Source organism: Peromyscus californicus, unplaced genomic scaffold, assembly GCF_007827085.1.
Source record: "Peromyscus californicus insignis strain IS unplaced genomic scaffold, ASM782708v3 Scaffold_5__1_contigs__length_169319896, whole genome shotgun sequence".
NCBI lineage: Eukaryota > Metazoa > Chordata > Mammalia > Rodentia > Cricetidae > Peromyscus > Peromyscus californicus.
Genome location: NW_026294573.1, coordinates 57,358,988 through 57,380,564, shown reverse-complemented (window position 1 = coordinate 57,380,564; position 21,577 = coordinate 57,358,988). Strand labels below are relative to the sequence as shown.

Here is a 21,577-nt window from a genome sequence, read left to right as displayed (position 1 = left end):
CAGAGGACCTAAGCTGGATCTGACCTGCAAGTTTCCCCTCAAGAACTAGCTTTCATGATACCAGAAAAAGCTAGGTAAGCTTCCAAGGCAGGAAAGAAACCAATAGTCCTACCCAGCTATTATTATAACCACAGCAATGACCAGCATAGCAAGATAAACCTAAGGGTGCAAGAGTGGCATGTGTACCTTGGTGATAATTAATAGCTCTCTAATTGGACTTAGAACCTGCTCAACAAGAGGGAAACCATGCTAGGTACTGGAAACCTGGTCAAATGCCCAGGGCTCATGAAGTCATGGATCTTAGCAGAGAACCCACAACAGCCACCTAACAAAACCAGTGTAATTCCTAACTACATTCTAAATATTTATCCTTATATTCACAGATAAATTTAGTTCTCCACCCTCATTAAGGGAACTTCTCTTTGTAACAAAGACTATTACAGAAAACCACAATCTATCAAACTGCAGATAACAGGAGATTGGGTAGTGCCCAGTCCCAACTGGACACAAGTATAACACAAATCATGCATCTAAGGCTTGGGGAATCATTGCAGAAGAGGTAGCAGAAAGAGTCTAAGATCCAGAGGAACAGATTTGCTGTGAGACTGTCTCCTAAAAATATCAGAGAGGTTCCACCATGAAGTCTTATTAACATGGCTGCCTACACAAAACCTGAACAATGATAACACTAATGGACACGCTAACATGGAAGAGGGACAGCTCATGAATCCTCAACCCTAGAAAAAGAACTATGGGCAAACAAGGAATTCTGAGAGTGGGAGAGATCGTCGTCGTCATTCCCAAGGAAGAGCCCTTCAATTGCTCACCAATACCAAGTGGTCATTCCCAAGATCAGATAAGGTAACATTATAAGGACTAATCAGGTTCTATTTATATATTTAGGAACATGTAAGTGTGTGTGTGTGTGTGTGTGTGTGTGTGTGTGTGTGTGTGTGTGTACAAATGTTTGAAACAACAAGTAATGAAAAAAGAGGTCATGAATTTGAGAGAACAAGAATAAGAGGGGCTTCATGGGAGGAGTTGGAGAGAGGTATAAAGGGAGAAATGATGTGTTATAATTTTTTTAATTACTTAAATACATTTTTTAAAGAAATGATACTTTAAAGCTATGAAAAGGGTAAAACTTCAAATATATTTAGCTTGATTGAAAGCATACTATCCTCTCATTTTGATTCTCATTTTCTCATATATTGTTAGGATTTTCTGACAGAGTGTGAAGTCCAGTAGAACTGAACTCATAAAGGATCCAGGAGATGATCTGGGAAGATAAAAAGTCCCATCTTTGGGCCAGCTTTTCTATCCAAACCTCACACACAAGCAAGGTTATAGCTTGCCTGTAAATTCTCACTTCAATCTTTACTTTTCCTGCATTGCACTTATCACAACTGTTATAAACATATTTTTGTTTGCTGTCTGTTCCCTTCTTTGTTCACAATCTGTCTCCAAGATCTAATATAGCACTATCCATAATAAGCTCACTGTGTTTTTTTTTAACTAGATGAAATTAAAATTGCATTCTAGTTTCTACTCTGTCACTCACCAGCCAGATAACTTTTGTTAAATCATTTAATCAAGCTGTTTCATGTCTTGTAAAGCTTGTTTGGGGAACTAAATCAGATGATGCATGTAAATGAGCTATGTCAATTGTAAAATTCTATGTAACTGTAATCCTCCCCTAATACACACACACACACACACACACACACACACACACACACACACACACACACACACACACAAGCACTCACACATACACACGCACACACACACACACAGCGGATAAGCAAGAGGTTTGCTTATCTTGTTAGATTGACAGTTAAATGTCACATTCTAGCTAATTATGACATCAAAGATGGTGACTTCAGATTTCCAGAAGACTAAAAGGATCTCAAGACTGGGTGTAAGTAATATGGTATCTAGTTTCTTCTCTTCTACCAAGGAGTTATAACACCTACCATGGGTTTCTTTCTTAACAAAAAAAAAAAAAAAAGAAAGAAAAAAGAAAACAAACTGGGAAATGTAGGTCAGCCTCAAATGGCAACCATGGGAACACTTTCAACAGTGTGAACGCACAGGAAATAAATAACATGTAGCAAAGACTACACCTTACCAGTTAATACACATTCCCGAGCATTTGTAACTTGCTTGGCATTTTTATGTAACTTAATTCACTTTGAATTATTCTAAATAAGGTAAGTTAGCAATTTTAAATTTAAGAGATTGCTATTGCATTTTTTATACTGTATTTGACTTTCGGGTATAGCACCTGCAGTCAACTGCTAGATCACTTTGCTTTGCTTTGTAATATCACTCACAACATTAGTATATCTCATAAAGTCTTCTATTGTTTTCAAAATTGACATTATATTTGAGAACAATAAATCGAAGGTATAGGGATGTAGTTAAGAGATAGAGCATTTACCTAATACGCACAAGGCCCTAGGGTCAATCCGCAACACTGCAAGACAGAACAGAAAGTTGAAATTCTTCAAATTCAACAGATGTTTATTGAGTGTTATAAAAGAAATTGTACTTGACCCAAGACTATTGCAACAGAGGGGAGAGGCTGAACTCAACTCTACCAAGACAGAAATCAAGGGGCAGGAGAGGTTGATAAATGCTGAGGTAAATAAATGGGAAAGTAATGGAGGATGTGGAGAGAAGGTTCACATAGCTGGGTACCAAGGACACTTTGTAAGTAGACATGATCTCCTGTTTTTGATATGTCTTTGATGAGGAGTGAGGTCCTATGGTTCACATTGAAAATGCTCATTAAAGAGATTTGAGTGTTCATTTTTACACAAATCAGTAAACTCCATGGCTATTTATCTGCATAGTCCAAATCCAACAGTGTCTCACCAAGTGTCTTCTTGATTGCGATAGCCAATGGCCTGTCTCTAATTTACTCATCCATCTAGCAATGTAAGCTATTTTTTTACATTATGAAGAAATGTAAATGTCTTACATTCCTTTTTTAAATTTTTATTAGTATGCATTGATTATATAGATTAGTGTGATCTCATTTATATTTCCATACATACATACATTATTCACTGATTAAATTCAACCTCCTTTCACCAATCCTCCTTCCTGTCACACACCCTTCTAACCTCTGTTAATCACCATTATGCATCTAGGCCAAATTTTCTAGCATCTATATATAAAAGAAAGTGTTCTATACTTGTCTTTCTGTGTCTGACTTATTTCCCTTAACGTAGTGCTCTATGGTTTTATCCGTTTTGCCACAAAAGACAGGATTTATTTCTTCCTTTTAGTTGAATAATACTTCATTGTGTGTATACATTTATCCATTTATCTGTTGATGGACAACTAAACTGATGCTAAATCTTAGTTATTGTGACTAGTACTGCAATAAACATGCAGAGATACATGTATCTATGTATCTCTTCAGTATGAAGATTTTGCTTCCTTTGGTTATCTACCCAGAAGTGTAATAGCTGACTTATATGGTAGATCTATTTAATGATTGTTTCAAAACAGCAGAGTCTAATGTTAATGCTGGAAACAGGATCTCAGTCTGGGTTTAATCAAATTTTCAATCTGTAACATTTTCTCTTCTTCCTCAAATGAAATTATAAGTCATTTAACTGTTGTGCAGTATTCTACCATAACTTCAGAGTCTTTTCCATTCTACACGAATATTTCTATGTCTATTATTTCATTGGTTTGAAGTGTTTCTCCACCATGATAATATCAAATTTATGAGTCCTGCCAGAATTAAGTTACTGGGGAAATTGGGGTCCCCTCTGGGGAATTTTTAGTCTCATTAATAAAAGGATTTAAGAATATACTCAGAAGAAATCCCGAGGACAATATTATTAGAGTTTAAAAGAAATACCCCAGTGCAACAAGTTGTAAATGTTGGCAGTTACCTGGAAGAAAAAGATGAAAAGGAGAGAGAAAGCCATGTCAGTTGAATTAAGTCAGCATAGAAGTTATCCTTATAGCAGACAAGCAGTCCCAGTGTAGAATGGAGTTCAGAGGTAGAGTAAGACCTAAAGTATTAGGAAAGCATGCTTAGAAATGATACAGAATAAAAGGAAAGGTTGTGCTTCTCTGAGTATTAGAAAAGCAGGCAAACTTACAAAGCAGAATGGCTACAGCTCTGTATGTGACTGCACTAGGGGGTGGGAATTCTGGGAATGAAGAGTATATTATCTTCTGAAAGGAATAATTATTCCTCCTATCTCATGAGCATGGCTTAAAGTGGAACCACCTTCTTGGGAGGTGATTCCTTAGTCAGGTGAATGACTCGCCAAACTGAATTGACTCTTTTAAGTTCTGGATAACTTGGAATGTTAGGTCTTTACCCAGGCCGGAGAAGTAGCTTTCCATAATGGGCCTCCACAGAGCCCTAATCACAGTCACTGTCACAGTAATATACTGCTCTTAGTGTTATTTTGATGTTTTTATTATTGTCACTTGAATATCCAGTTGATCTTGGTCTCAGAGTTCTCTGCAAACTCCAGAGCCCTTATCTCTTATGACACACACTCTCAACTCATTTTAAATACTGCCCGTATCTCCCTTTCATTGCATTTAATCACATGGCATATTTACAAGATGAATCCCGATAAAGAAGGCTCGTTAAATTTAATGGGTCACTTTTTATACTTGGGAGAAAGGCCTTAAACTCTTGTAAATTAGGCTTGGATTTATAACCCACGACAAATGTGTTGGCAAATACTGATCTCCTAGTAAGTTCCTTCAACACTCTAGTCCCCACACATGATGGATAGATAGTGCTTCCTTCTGATATTGTTAACACGAATGACATTAGCCTTGTATGATACCTGGGCAGTATGCTCAAACCCATGACAGATCTCACAGAGTACAGTCAAGGCATACGTTTCCATTTTTAAACTTCTACTTTAAAAAGGAATCATACTACATACACACACACACATATGAACTGAGAATTTAAACACACTTCATACCTTGTTTTCAAAAGAGTTCAAAACAAAACAGAACAAATCAAGAGAGAGGTGGAGTTCCCTGTACAGTTGTTCAAATTACTGGAACTGTGGTTCTTTTTCACAAATTACACCTCAGTGGTAAGATCCCTCTTCAAGAAAACCAGACATCAGTCAACTGCAGCCTTAACATCCTTAATCCTGCTGGTAGAATTTTATAGTTTTCTGCTACCAGTGAGTTATTGCTTGACAAGTGCTTAAATATTATACATTGTGAAGTTTAAATAAGGAAATTATTTACACAGGAATATGTTTTTTAAAGTATATTAACAATTATATAGTTCTCTGAACACTTAATCATGCAGCCAAGTGGAAAACCCTTCAGGAAGTCTATCCCCTACCATTTCCCCACAATGAAGGGCGCCTCAGGAAATACGCGTTTCATCTCCAGAGACACATTTCAAGCACCTAATCTTACTTTGCAGTGCACTCTGCCACTTCTTGTCATCCAAACAAAATGCAGGTAAATGATGGAGAAGCTTAGCTTAGACCCTTTAAATATTTACTGGCTAGTCGACTCTTAGTAATACATGCTGTAGTGTTAGACTCAATTTCATCCTCAAGTGGTCTGCAGACAATTTGGACAGGCTTACTGAGAAGCGCAAGATCTTTCCCCGCTTTGCCTTTGAGAAGCCATTCCCTTATCGTAAGTGAATTAGTTGAAGAACTTTCCTGCTAGTCGGGTGTATCAACAAATCAGCCAGGCCAGCTGCACTGATGGCTCACTTATCCCAGCTCAGTTTAGCGGGCTGGAGAAAAGGCCTATGGAAGGAGGGTCCACTGCCGAGTTCTAGTGGACACTGATCCCAGTTACACTAGGTGCCTCGTTTCTAAAAATATTGGTTTATTTGCCGGACAGAAAACCAACTTGATTTCTGTTTCATTTCTTTTCTACAACAGGGGCCAGAGCCTGAGTGAAAAAAAAAAAAAAAAAAAGCGTGACTTCCTAACTTCTTGAGGCTACCTTTAAAAACCAATGTGTTCCCAAGGTCATGGTGAGAAAGCAAAGCGGCTGAGAACATAGGGTCACAGAAATCTGCCTGCTGACTAGTTGTCTGGATTTCAATTAAAAGTCACCTGAGAACATGATTATTATCTTTAAAAGATGAGGCAAATCTATATGTACTCATGAAAATATCAAAAATATACAATTAAATATAAAATTTTATCTATATTTCATGTATGTGCATATGTAGATGTACATATGCATTATATATGAAGAAGAGAACTCAGAGAATCAAGACTAAGAAGTGAGGAATTTTCCTATGAATGTTTTGCATTGTTAGAATGCTTACAACAAACAGATACTGTCACTATCATATTTTGTTTTAATAAAGAGGTCATTTCTCCCTGTTCACTTTCCTCACATGGGCACATATGGGCATTGGGGCACAACGTTTTAGACTATAGATGGGCAAGCTGAACCTAGTCTGTCAAGACATAGCAGACAATACATTGAACTAGCCTCAGAACAGGCTGCAGACATTGCCTGAAACATCCAGGGATGCTGTTGAAACCTCACTCTGAACCTGCATGCCCTGGTATCATAACAGACCCAGCCTGCCCTGCATGCTCTCTGGCTAACGAGCTAAAATGCTTTTAGAGACTCTTCAGTCTCCCTCTTTTCAAACCATCTTTTCTCAAATATAGCACATGCTGTACTTGAAATTAGTCTACTTGTGACTTTGGGAAAATATTTTAATAGTGTGTTGTTGAGGGTTCTTAAAGTACTAGTGAATAAGACCCTTGGTCTTGATTCTGCCTGGAGACTGCAGCACAGGATCCCTCCAGATGTCAGGGAGATGGTTCCTTGCTTTCCTGAGGCAAAGGAAGCGGTCCTGCCATAATTACTCTCTTGTGCAGATTGGCACACTATCACAGCTAACACAACAGAGAACATGAAAGACCAGGTTATAACAGCTCTGCCGCTGTAAATTGAAATAATAAACTTTGGCAAACACAGAGGATGGCAAATTCAATTTGACAGTGCTCTCAAAGCAGACTAAGAACAACAGAGGGAAGCTGAATAAATAGGATTAGAAGGCATTTTATTTGATTATTACATCATTGGATAAAGCAACTTGTAATGCAATTCCCCCAAATTGTTAATGTGGTATTCACAAAATAATGGTAGAAATCAAGTTATCGTTATGTTTGACATTCAAAATCACTGATTTCCAGACTGGAAGGGAATTTTCTAGCTTTAGTGCCAAACGTTCTCTCTTTAAGCAAACACACTATGTAAAACAGTTTAGCCTGAGCTTGCTTAGGGATGGAAGGAGGGCTGTAGCTGCCTGCTTCCAGCCTACAAATCTCCTACCACTCAAGCCCCCAGAAAAGCTTTTTTTAAATCCTTAGGTATCTATTTATAGTACCATTTGGAAATGATTGCCACCTTCATCTGAAATACAAAGACTTTCCAAGCAAGCTGTGACATTGCCTATTAATGCCAGCATGGAGGAGACTGAGACGGTAGGATGTCTTGGGCTATATAGTGAGACACTGTCACAAACAGTGGCAACAAAGATCAGATGTTAGCTCTCTTGAGATTTGCTGACTAAAGGAGTACGGAGGAAAGAAGGAGAACTGCAGATGGGGATTATGCTGGTTTACTATATGGTAGATTCTCCCCCAATAACCATGACTTCATTATTGCTGATTAGTTAGCTAGGTTTCCAGTGAGTGGGTCTTAAGTCCAATTAGAAAGTTGTTCATCGTCAAAGTATGTGTGCTTACTATTGCACTCACAGGGGTGTAGTGCTATGCTGGTCCACGATGTGGTTCATAGACATCAGGTCTGGGTAAGACTGTTGGATGCCTCCCTCCTTTAGAAGTTTGCATGGCATCTTCTGGTACCACGAAAGCTATTCCTTAGAAGGGGCATTCAGGCCAGTTGCAAGAAAATGTTTTTTTTTTAATTCCTGAGAAGGAATATGGCCTGCATTCTTTAATAAGCCTTCCAACATTCTGTTCACCATCTTATACCTTAACTGTGCTCCATGTTCAGAATGAACCACTACTTTTTAAATAATGAAGAGAAATTAAATATAACATTTTAAAAAACAGAACAAAGCTGATTCAAAAAGAGGACAAAAAGCTCACTGGAGAAAGATTAAAATATTTAGTGCTGTTTAACCTGCATAAGATAATACTGAGGAAGGTTGTGGAGAAAGATGTTCTCAATCACATAAAATATCCGGGCAGGGGAAGACTTGACCTCTGCAGTGGTTCATCAAGAACCTATCATGTGTGGGGACAAGAATGTGGAAAGGCACAAGCTCAGTCTAGTGAAGTTCTAGATATATAAATAAATGATTGACATTGCAATGTAATGGGTGCTCTATTGAGGCATCCCTGAAGAACAAAGTACAGAAAGGAGTGGTGGCTTCTAAAGTGACAGAGTTGAAGCCAGGCAGCTGAGCCGTCATAAAGGAAGATGAGGAGGATTCCAGAACTGCAGTGGGGGAACATTCCAAGCAGGGGAAACAGTGTGTGCAGAGACAGAAGACAGGAAACGGCAGTGACTTCAGGAACTTGCATTAAGTTCAACAAAGTTAGAAATTGCCATCTAACATGAGAAGTCAGAAAAGCCAAAGACATGGCTAAGGTTAGTTATTGGAGAAATCTGTACATCAATTAATGGACTGTGCTTACCTCTAGCTAGTTACAGTGTCTCGTTATAAAGTCAATGTTTATCAACTGGAATGGGCTTCCCAATAGCATCCTTCCCACCAGTAACTAAAGAGTAATTCCTGGAATGATGTTGCCAATCTACTTTCTAGTTCCATATCATACCCATTTTGATACCATGTTTCAATTCCTGGTAAAATTTGAGGACTTTGTCCACCATGAAAGGGGGCCACTGAGAGGCCAGGCCTGGCCCAGCACGTTAAAGTGCTTCCTCATCCAGCCTGACCACCTTAGTTCAGCCTCTAGAACTCACATGGAGTCCGATTGAGGACATGATTCTGCAATCTCAACACTCCTGCAGTGAGCTGGAAGGCAGAGTCAGGAGAGTCACCCAGAGGCACGCAGAGCAGGCCTTCCAGCCTGGAGTACCCAATGCAGGGGCGGAAATAAGAGACCATGCTTCAAATGGTGAAAGGCAAGAACCCACTACTCAGAGTTGTCCTCTGACCTCCACAAGCATGCAGTATATGGCAGAGAGAGAGAGAGAGAGAGAGAGAGAGAGAGAGAGAGAGAGAGAGAGAGAGAGAGTCAGTAAAATGAGAGAGAGAGAGCCACTAAACAGTTTCTGTCAAGTAAGATACATGATCAAAATGGCATACATTTTTTTAAAAAATGGAAACCTCTCTCCACAGAAATATTTATTACATAGTTTTTAATACCCTGTGGATTGGATTTTTTTTTTGACACTGTTTAACCTTTGGGTAACTAAATGGGGAGACAACAAAAGAATTCTCGCTTCACTTATTGAAACTGTTCTGTGATCAGCGTCAGAGAAGGGCTGCCTGGTTAAATGTTTCCTCCCTTTCCAAGGGAGCTGAAGCAGGTAAAGAGCTCACTGGGAGCAGACTCCCCTTGAGTGACAGCCTACAAAAGGCAGAGACACTGTCTGGTGTTGAAATTCTTTGCACAATGGTGTTCTTGGTAACCCTTAGCAGCAAGTGGCATCTGGCAGTGGCCTCCTGTCCCCAAGCTGTCCGCACACTTGTCCTCTCTTCCCCAGAGCCAGCTACAGGGCCAGAGTATGCTGCTGAGTTCACACCTCCACATGAAGACAAGCCAAGAGCTGCCAGACTGAAGGAAAGAACTCCAAGGTCACTCAGGAAAACTGGAAACTGTGGGGGGAGGGTGGTCAGCATTCACATTCTGCTCAGGATTCACCACTTAGGACAGATCTTTCTAGATACACTGTATTTTGCCCAAGTTTAATCATTTCCAAGTATTATCATAAGAAAATAAAACCTCAGCTTTTCCTTTTCTAAAAAAAAAAAAAAAATCCATTCTTTGGTAAATCACATAAAGCATGTCTTGAATTTTTTTTTCTTGCTCATTTTTCCTCGTATTTCAATTATCTGTTGGTCTATTACTGTGTGAGCATTTTTCTCCTCATTTATGGAAGATATCACTTCTCTCCCTCTCCCCGCCCCCATCTCCCCTAACACTCACCTAATGAAGTCAAACAGTTTTTCATACAAAATCTCTAAGCTTTAATTTTTTTCCTTCTGATTAGAAGTTGTTTTTTTTAAAAAAAAAAAAAAAAAGAGAGAGAGAGAGAGAGAGAGAGAGAGAGAGAGAGAGAGAGAGAGAGAGAGAGAGCTGTTGATTTTTAAAATTTATTTTTCCAAGTTTTAAGTATGTGGCCATCAGGCTATCCATCTTGAAGGGGATCTGTGTGGACAGCAATTCTAAACTCCCAGGGTCTAGGAGACCTGTGCTCCCTGAGAAGATCCCCAGATGTCTCGGGGTTGAGGGTCCCTTAAGGCCATGCTGGCAGCTATTATGAGCAGGATCACAGTAACCTGATGGAGCCATCTGCAGAAAAAGCCCAGTTCCTTCAACATCTTTTTTTTCTTTTTTTGGTTTTTCGAGACAGGGTTTCTCTGTGTAGCTTTGCGCCTTTCCTGGAACTCACTTGGTAGCCCAGGCTGGCCTCGAACTCACAAAGATCCGCCTGCCTCTGCCTCCTGAGTGCTGGGATTAAAGGCGTGCGAACCACCGCCTGGCCTCAACATCTTTTCATTGTCCTGTCCTTAAAAACTTAAAGCTGCCTTATTTCCAAACTCTTATTAATTAATTCAACAACTTATTGAGTCCCAACTGGACACTAGGCTCTGAGTTAGGTACAGAAAAAATTAATGAGCAGAAGATGCGTTCATTCCTCAAATGTAATAGACACTCCCCAGAAATGAGTCCCAACCTAGCTTTAGAGTTGGAACTCCCCAGGGAGCTTTGGCAATCCCAAAGCACCTCTAGTCTCAGGCTAATGAATTCAAAGTCCCAGGGATGAAACTCTGTTTTTTAAAAGTCCCAAGTGATTTTAAGAGTGAAAGATAAACACAGTAAACAAATAATTATATAGACAGATACAAAGTCATAACATTAATGAAGACAGGATTTGTAATGTGTTTAAAAGGCCTCAGTGTCAGCCGGGCTGTGGTGGCCCACGCCTTTAATCCCAGCACTTGGGAGGCAGAGCCAGGTGGATCTCTGTGAGTTCGAGGCCAGCCTGGTCTACAGAGCGAGATCCAGGACAAGAATCAAAACTACACAGAGAAACCCTGTCTCAAAAAACCAAAAAAAATTAAAAATAAAAATAAAAAATAAAAAGGCCTCAGTGTCATTCATTGATAGATGTAACCCAGACTAAGTGGATATCACTTGCTCATCAGTAGCTAAAAAGGCAGCGCACCACAGAATCATCTGAGGAAACATTAATCATCTGGGAGTTTCTTATGGCCATTGCCACCTGCTCCAGGGAGTAAACCCCCTGCAGCTCATCAAGTGGGGACATAAACTGAAGGTCATGAGCCAAGGTGAGAGTCTGACCCTCCCAAACCCTGGGGAGTTATCTAAACAGAGGACAAACTGGAGTAGATAGCTATGGAGTGAGGATTTGGCAATAGACGCCCAAGCTACAGGAAAAAGGAGAGCTGATCTACTGGGTCTGTTTGCAGACTTAAAGAGAAAAATAAATTCTGTAAGGCTCTGAAGCAAGATTGTCTGGGATTTGCTAAGGGATATGTGCAGAAGCCTGATATAATGAGCTTCTTTAAATAAACAAACAGCTTCTGGCTTCCCAAAGTTTCTGGGTGCTGGAGAGGTTGTTAGAAAGCAGGGGGCGGTGACTGAGCCTTGCTGCTGCAGCTGTGAGCATCCCTTTGCATCAAGGTGCTGTCACCTGGTCCACGCACAGCTCTCAAGAGGATGATTGTGTTCTTGTTCCAGTTCGTAATTTTTAAAAGTCCTCTGGAATCACTCATTTGATTTACACTGGAGTGGATGGAACTATAACCTATGAATCCATTCTCACCTTGTTACACTCTTACCTGATCGCCAGTCTTTCTTTGGGTTGTAAACTTTAATCAGGTCACTATAACCATATCTAATTGTCACCAAGTAGATAATATGGGAAATTAAGGAACAGTGATATGTGGACAAATACATCTCTCTAAGAGGAAATCACTCTTTTCAAAGCCCACATAATCCAGTTTCTAATGACATATTGAGAGTATCATATTTAAAAAACAAGCATGCAAAAGTATGTTAAGAAGTGACTGCAGGTAGGGTAGGACACAGCAGAACAAGCAAACGCACTGAGAATTTGCTACTCTTCCCAAGATCCCAAGGAGAGAGACACTAAGTAATTTTACAAGTTTGGGATCTATTTTAAACAGAGCACAGAATCTACACTATGAACTTAACTTTTTCCTGAAGGTTGCCCAGCAAAGGGTGACAACTGGGCCTGTTTTGCAGATGACTGACACAAGACAGAACCCGGAGTGACCCTGACTGAGCTCTGAGTGACCCTGACTGCTAGTCAAGACATATCGCTCACACAATTTACATCATAAATGTACGGAGTAAGAAAAACAAAACAAAACAAAAAAATAAGATGAATTTGTAATCAAAATGAGTGGCCAGAGCCCAAATCTGTTTTTCTTCAAGTAAAGTAAAGCCGCCTTTTCAAGATTTCCAGGAAATGGCCAAACCTTTATGGTCACATCCAGTGGTGTTTCTTTGGTTTACTGAACAGCTATATGTTCTGTTAAACATAGTGTGGTGATTTGAACAGTTTTGCCCCCATAGACACTTGTGTTTGAATTCTTGGCCCATAAGGAGCGGCACTATTAGGAGATATGACCTTGTTGGAGTAGATGTAGCCTTGTTGGAGGAAGTGTGTCACCATAGGGGTAGGCTTTGGGATCTCATATGTACTCAAGCCACACTCAGTACAGACTCTATCCTCCTGCTGCCTGTGGATGAAGATGTAGGACTCTCAGCTCCTTCTCCAGCACAATGTCTGCCTGCTTGCCACCATGTACCACTGTGGTGATGTATTGTATCCCTCAATATACTATGTTTCCCAATAAAATAAAACTTGCCTGGAGATCAGAGGGAAAAGCCAACCACTATATAGAAGTCAGGCAATGGGAGCATATGCCTTTGATGATCTATCACTTGGCAGGCAGGGATCTCTCTGAATCTCTGTGAGTTCAAGGCCACACTGGGAACAGAGCCAGACATGGTGGCACACGCCTTAAATTACAACACTAGTTAACCATAGAGGTCTGGAAGTCTGTACAGACAGACAGGAAGTGACAGAGCTGGGCAGGAAGAAGAAGTGATGTAGCTGGACAGAGGGAGCAAATCAGATGGCAGAACAGAAAGGCATATAGATGTGGGTAGACAGGAAGTAGCTCGCTTTGGAAGGTGAGGAGTTTATGAGCTGAGGTTAGCTGTGGCTTTCCCTATTTCTCTGATCTTTTAGGTTTTCACACCTATATCCGGCTCTGTGTTTTATATTGAGTAAGACCATTTAGAAATTCATCTGCATACCACTATGATGACAATGGACTGAACCTCTGAAACTGTAAGCCAGCCCCAATTTAATGTTTTTCCTTTATAACAGTTGCTGTGTTCATGGTGTCTCTTCACAGCAATAGAAACCCAAACTAAGAGACATGTTAAATAATTCTCCTACCACATTATTTACATGCTAGACAGGTCATGGGGCCTGGGGAAAACCTACCACTATGATTCTATTGAATGAACATAGCAATAAAATTACTCATAAAAACATTGCTATGGCCATAGATCAGTGCATTGCTCAGTCTTCATCAGAGAAGCTTCTTCTTGCAGTAAAATGGTAATTTGCACAGAAAACCACAACTGACCAACATACAAAGAATAAGAGACTTTGGAATGCTAAGCACTAAATGGGATGGATGTCCCTATCATACCCCTCCACTTAAGACTCGGCAATCTATACAGACGAGGTAGTGGAAAGATTCTAAGAGCCAGAGTTGATGATTGACCTTAAGGAAACAACACAGAAAAGTAGATACACATATGAACTCACAGAGACTGTGACAGCAGTCTGTACAAGTTCAAGCCAGATAAAATTCCAGCTTGGAAAATGGGAAGTAAGTACAGAGTCCCAATCCTAGCCAAGGGCACAAAGTCTCAACCCAATTCTACCTTTTACAGTGTGTAGTCAGCTAGACCATGAGTGAGAATTACATTTTCTAATATATAAACATACACAATATGATTCATATGCATTATAAATACTAAGGCTGCTTCCCAATCTATGTTATAATGAGGTTGCATTCCAAATGACCCTAGGCATTTATTTGTTCTTTAGGTAAGTTTTGCAAAGCACTATGTAACCAATATATATAGTTTTTTGTTTTGGGGTGTTTTTTTATCTATGGCTAAGTCACAGTTTCACAAAAGACTATGCCTCCCAAATAGGAAGAAACTGCAGTAGAGCAAACCACTTTAAAAAGACAACATACGTTAAACTAAAAGTGACAAAAGATAAACTCCAAAAATACTATTTATGGTAATTTCTTATTTTTCTGATTTGTTCTAGGAAGTATTTTAGATGACTTGGTTATGTGCATGCAACAGTTTGGGTTTGCTCCCAAGAGTTTGTGTGCTAGACACTTAAATTCAGTCATTTCTTAATGGTACTTGAGGGTAGGGCCTTTGGTAGGTAATCAGTATTACATGAGGTTGAGACAATGGGACTCAACATTATATTAGTGACTTTAAGAAAAACTTTTAGGTTAGCCTATAATGTCATGTCTTTATTGGTATTATTGACTTTATAAAAGAAAAAGAGAAATTGGAAGTAACAATCTTGTTCTGTCTCTCCATGTAATTTCCAGCACTGCTTTGGGACTTCCAAGAGTGAGAAGGTTCTCACCAGACATTGCCCCTTGGCCTTGGCCTTTCCATGTTGCAGAACTCTAAGAAATAACTTTACTTTCATTTTAAATTACTCACACTGTGGTATTCAGTTGCAGCATCAGAAAAGTCCAAGGTACCATCTGAACTTAAACTTAATGTTTTTCTTCAGTTCCATCACAACCTTACTCAAAAAATATCAAAGTTCCTATTATCAATTTCTTTCTGAGGGTTAAGGAGCTCATCAATAACTTAAGCAACCATAAACCCTAGAAGAAGTCCAGGAATGCAATTTGTTAGTTTAGTTTGTGATACCTGTGAAAACAGACATGTATTAGCCTTTCCCATTTCCCAAGTACCTTAATGTTTGGCTTACCAAATACAGAATAAACAAAATAAGGCATATTTTGTGGACTTAGTAACACAAACCACCATATGGAAAATTCCAATTGGTAAGGCTTTTGTTAAGTGTAGGATCTAACTTTAAAAAAATGAATAATGTTCATTAAGACAGTTTTTACTTTTCTTTTAAATTTATTAGTAGTATTATTAGAGAGAAAGTTGTGTATTGTGTGTGTGTGTGTGTGTGTGTGTGTGTGTGTGTGTGTGTGGTTGTGTGGTTGTGTGTGTGTGATGAGGACGGGGACATGATTATGCCACTGCATGTATATAGAGGTCAAAGGACAAGTTTCTGAAACAGAGTCTCTCCTACTTTTTATAGGTTCTAGGGATCAGATCATCAGACCTGCACACAAGTGCTGTTGCCCACTGAGTTGTCTCATCAGCCCAAATTAAGACAGTTTAAAAAATAAAATTTAGTATCAAAAGGCAGATCTGGACATTATGAAATTTTAGAGCTCTTACATGCCAAGTTTATTTATCTAAATATAGATTCAAAGTCTTGAAACTAAAACAATTCTAGTCAGCATTTCTCAGGCAAGAGAGGAACGCCTCTCAGAAGTGATAACACTCATCTCCCAGGATCCCTGAGAATGCTCTCTTCCTCCTAGTAAATTCCACTTTATCAAACCCTAGGAGGGTCTTATACAGCAACAGCAACTGCCCTAAAGTGATTTTTCACCCAAGACAGCTACTTTAGGCACATGCTTTAACGCTGACCCTCAGGAAGGAAAGTCATTGAGTACAGATGGGGAGGCATAAAACCTTCCTTTTTAAAATACAGACAAGGTCTAGATAACTGAATGTCTTAAGATAATAATCACCATTTATGGCCAGAGCACTCTGGTCTTTTGAGAAACATTAACTAAAGAGAATAGCGTGCTTAGAATTCTGTTCATGAAAGCAAAATTGGACAAAGAAGAACAAAAACAATAGATCGTGTGTGCCGGACATCTTCCCCATCTCCAGAGTCTCTGTTCCCCTTTCCAGCCTGCTCAGTGTCCTGGGAGACTTACTGACAACATCTGCATCAACAGGCACCCACATTCTCTGGCTGTTGGGTGTTTCTGCCAATGAGAACCAGGACCAGGAGACTCAGGCAGAAGCTGAGGGAGTATAGGAAACAATAAACTGAGTAGGGACGAAACAGGAAGATGGAAAGACCAAGTCAGATGAATTAATGTGATGCTGACTGCCTAGCGGAGGTAATAAAATAAATGATGAAACCTGGAAGAGTGGATCTGCCACGCCTGGGAAGGCAAGGCTTAGGAAGACCTTTGGCAGACAGAACTGCTGGGTCTGTGTTGCACAAAGGGCAGGACTCTGCATGTGGATGGGTTCACGTGGCCTTGCAAATCCAAAGCAGATTGTAATGGTCCTGTTCTCAGAAGAATTGACTGGCTGTCCTCATTTCCAGTGCAGGCCATTCTTGGCTCCTGGTAGCTGCTTTAGACCTGGCCTAAGAAGTCTGGGTAGAGGCTACAATTGAGAAGTGTTTCTCTATCTCCAGGTGCAAAAAGAGCAAGAATAAATGATTTTTGTAAATCTGCCACAAGGCTGTACTTTAAGTATTTCATTTTCACACAATCCATTAAGAGATGAAATGGAATCAGTAGGTCATTATGGTCAGACATATTTAAATGTTTTAATATGACTGGAGATATAAATCTATACTGCAGTCCTTTATTTCTTTTATTCATCCAAAACCTTTATAATTCAAAAGTGCTCACCAAGTTCTGCCTCATGAAGAAAAGTATTTTCACGCAAAGGACTATTACATATTCTTACCATATTCTCCCAAACTTGAGTGGTAAGCAATTGTGCAGCACCACCACCACCACCCACTGCCACGGATGTGCATATGGAGTCTAGCAAATAAGAACGTAAAATAATGACAGGAAGAAAACAAACCAAAAGCTAAAATTACCAGTGGAACTGATTAGCATATGTATAAGAGACACTTGTACAGATGTGAGATGCTTTCTTTAGAACCTAAGTTCTCAGAGCAGTGATTCTTAATCATTTTTGGAGTTGTGAAATCTTATTATTTATTTGCTTTTTATGATCGTCACCAACTCCCTCCCCAAAGCATATTTTTAAATGGGAAAAAAATAATTTTATTCTCAAGCCTCTGCTCTTATTTTACCCTCCCAAAGAATCACTCTAGATGTTTTCATGGTTGTCATTGATTGAGAATCCAGCAGCCTTTGCTCTTGACTCTTTTTGTTTGCTTCCCTTGGTGTATATTTAATAATTCACTGGCCATAGTAAAAAAGTGTAAATAAAGGAAATAAAGTGAGGAAAGAGTCATTTCTATGAAACTGAGTTCGCATATACTTTTTATTATGTGCATAATATGTGCATGTGTGTGCTCATGTAGGTGCATGTGGGCAGTGTGCATGTACATGTATGTACATCTATGTAAAGACAGGAAGACAGCCTCCAACCTCATCCTAAGGAATGCCATCCACCTCCTTGGAGACAGGGTGTCTCATTGCCCTTGAGCACATCAATTAGACTAGATTAGCTGCCCAAGAGAACCTCCTTTGTCTCCCAGCACACACCACCACAGTTGACATTTTAAAAATTTCCTTCATTTATGTATATGGAGAAAGGGGCATATGCATGCCATAGTATACTTGTGGAGGTCATTTTTTCTTCTTTTCCATGATGGTGTCCAGGATTCAAACTCAGACCAAAACAGGGTTATCGGACTAGCAAGTACTGTTACCAGTTGTCTCACAGACCAATGCCTGGCATTTTTATGTGGATTCTAGGGACTGGATTCAGGGCCTCACACTTGAGAGGCAAGTACTTGACTAACTCAGCCATTTCCCAAGCCCTACGTAGGACATTTTGAAGTAGACCTAGAAGAAGAGGTGGTAGTAGCTAGCATGTCTTTCCCAGATACACTTGCATATCCTCCTATTTAGAAACAGATTACAAATAACTACATCTCCACAGACTCACGTTCACCTCATCACAAATTCGACTGACCTGAGCCAGTATCACAGACTTTTCTGAACGAATGTGAAAGAAAATTGTCACATGCAAAATTTGATTTTATAATTTATTTTAATCAAAGATTTAAACTTTCCTATAAGATTTACTAGAAGCCCTTTGAGAGGGCCAAAATGCAAAGTAATTCATTCCTCTGGGGAGAAAACAAGTATTCTTACACGTGTTCCTTAGAATCCTAGTTGAAGGAACTTTTTCTCTTGCACAGGAATAAATAGCCCATAAATACAGCTTGAGACTACAAACTGCATTGAATCACTTTCAATAACTTTCTCATTCTCATTCATCTGCGGGAGGTTTTTCCAGGTGTGCAGCTACCTGATAGTATTTGTCTAACACAGGTGCCTTCTAAAAGAAACATCGAATCTTACATTGTGTAACAAGGCAAACACCCACCTCCCTGACAGTTTCTATACATACTCCTCCCTTTCCTACTCCATTTTGTCCACCCACCCACCTCCCACCTCAAGGATTCTGTCTGAATAGTGGACCAGACTGCCTCCAAAGAGGAAAACCTGATTTTATCAGGTAGGTGAAGTCTCAAGTGAATGGTATCAATGTGCAATACATAGAAGTCAATTGTGAGAACTACCGTGGAGCTAGAGAGAGAACAAGAGTGTCCCCCCGCACCCCTGCCCAATATACCAACCCACAGAATGGCATCACTCAGCTGAGAGACAAGAAAACTTCATGTACCCATTCCAAAGCAAAGACTCTGTTTGACCTGCTTCAGCAGAGAAACCTATGGGACAGAAAGGGTCATTTGATTTTTCTGGTTGTTTACACAGACTAGCTACCCATTCTGATCCAAATCATAACTCTGAAATTACAAATCAACTAAGACCCATTCTGGCTTCTATCTCCAGAATTATTTATGCAACCAACATTTCTGCTCCTCTGAAAGGGATAAAAATGCCTTCACATCCTTTAAAAATAAAGTTGGTGTTTTAGTCCTAGCAAAACGCAAGAAAAGGCAAAGCACGATAATGTCACTGCAGAAAAAAAAAATTTTTGATTAAATTCCACTTAGAGGAAATGTCATCACAGCATATCACAAACCCATTTGAGGACCACAGCAACTCTGCCAAGATGATGCTACCAAGACAAAGAGCAAGAGGAAGGGCGGGGCCATGAGACAGGGAAGGAAGCACAAACCAATATAATGAAAAGGGAATAACCTTACAGCTAAACAGCTTACTTTTCAAAGGCAACACAAGGGCAGAATGCTTTGTGAAAAGAGAAAATTAGTTTCCAAAGTGTATGCATTCTACAAAGAGCCAAGTTAATTATTCAAAGCAGAAGCCCATGAATTCCCACAATTTAGTCATTCTGTTCTGACACATTCAGGCCCATCGAGCAGCCTCTTATCACTAAGACTTTGATAATTGGCTTAGACATATCAAATGAACTTTCTGGAGAATTCAGTCGTAAGCAGGTATGACATCCTAATAGCAGTTTTATTAGCCCTTTTTCTGTGCAGTAATGTATTAGCAATCACTGTGACATTTTTCTGCTCTGGGGGCTTTTGGCCTTGCTCATTTTTTACACTTGCTAGAAAATAAATTTATTCACGGTAGAGATCTAATCCAATACACTACACTGTTTACTCTGCTTTCTAAAGGGACAGGCCCCGCAGAATTAATGGAAAGTGACATATACATCATAGGAGAAAATGTTCTGTCTTCAGCTGAGCATAACTGAAGAGCAAGAATACCTTATGCTTTTAACAACTTGGGGATTTTGTCAGCACAGTCTCACTGTCCCTTTTCCTGGTCAAACATTTGCCTTTGAATCCATCTAAGGGAAGAAAAAAAAAAAAACAGCCAATAGTATGAATGAATTATATTTCCCTCCTCAGCAGCAATTGTAGGTTAACAGTATTTCCCTGAGAAGATGTCTGCTACTGAGATAATACTAATACACTTTTGGAAATCATTTTCATTTATTGCCTTTTTAATTTACTTATCGTGAATGCCCATGTCTGTGCACATGTATGGGCATGCATATGAAGTCCAAAGGACAACTTACGGGATTCAGTTCACTCCTCCCACCAGGTGGGTCCCAGGGATCAAACTCAGGCTGTCAGACCTGGCAGCAGTTTTGCTGAGCCTTCTCTCCAACCCTAGTACACTCCTATCACATGCAAAGTATCAACAGAAGTCATTCTGTTGGTGTCAAATCTATGAATGAAATGTGGTTTGATTCCCACATTCTGGGTGAGGATACCGGATACCTTACAGTCTGTGGCTCTAAGCTATTGTCAGTGTACAGAACCACCATAGCTGCCCTCAAAAGTTAGTGTACTTCCTCTTTCCGCTGTGGGCTGTGTGATTTAAGGGGGAAGGAAAGGCACCAAGGTGTGTCTGTGCACATGTGCAGTGGACTTCGATGAGCCTTACTGCTTTATCAAGGGCAATGTAAAAGAAGGACATCATTCAGGACCCCTGCAAAGGTGGTCTTTCATGATCCCTACCGATTTAAGAAACAGACTGAACTATTCATCACTGCAGAATGGGAAGGTTCCCCTCAATATCCACAGTATTTTGTCTATGGGCACCACGGATTGTCTGGATGAGAAATCTGGGGACGTGAGCAAGATGACACAATCCTGTTGTCAATAAGGTCCAACAACCCAGAGACCAAGAAGACCCAACTGAAGCTGCCTTCAGGATCAAAGGTAATTTTCTCGGCCAACAGAGCTATTGGTGTGGCGACTGGTGGGGACAGAATTGACAAACCTGTCTTAAAGGCTGGCAGTGCATATCACAAACACATAACAAAGAGGGACTGCTGGCCATGTGTACAAGACATGGCCATGAATTTTGTAGAGCATCCCTATGGAAGTAGTAACCACCAACACATTGGCAAACCCTCCACTATGGGAAGAGATGCCCCTGCTGTGCTCAAAGTGGGTCTCATTGCTGCCCACTAGACCAAGCGAGTACTTGGAACCACTGTACAGAAGGAAGAAAACTAAAACCAAAAAGCTCAATGGAGTTTGTCCTTTGGGTGGGGGGAGGGAGGAAGCACATGCATATACAAAAAAGATGATGAATCAGTGTGTTTGGACTATTTAATTCATGTGTTAAAGCTTCCTCCTTAAGATTTCTTAGCCTTAGAGAGTTGGACTCTTTTTTTATTATTTTTTTCTTCTTTGGTTTTTCGAGACAAGGTTTCTCTCTGTATCTTTGGAGCATGTCCTGGAACTCACTCTATAGAGCAGGCTGGCCTCAAACTCATAGAGATCCACCTGCCTCTGCCTCCTG

General features: G+C 39.9%; 1 pseudogene; it reads left to right on the top strand.

The window, feature by feature from the left end:
- Positions 1 to 751: 751 nt before the first annotated feature.
- LOC128096994 (60S ribosomal protein L8-like) lies at positions 752 to 21,288 on the top strand (annotated as a pseudogene).
- Positions 21,289 to 21,577: the final 289 nt, after the last annotated feature.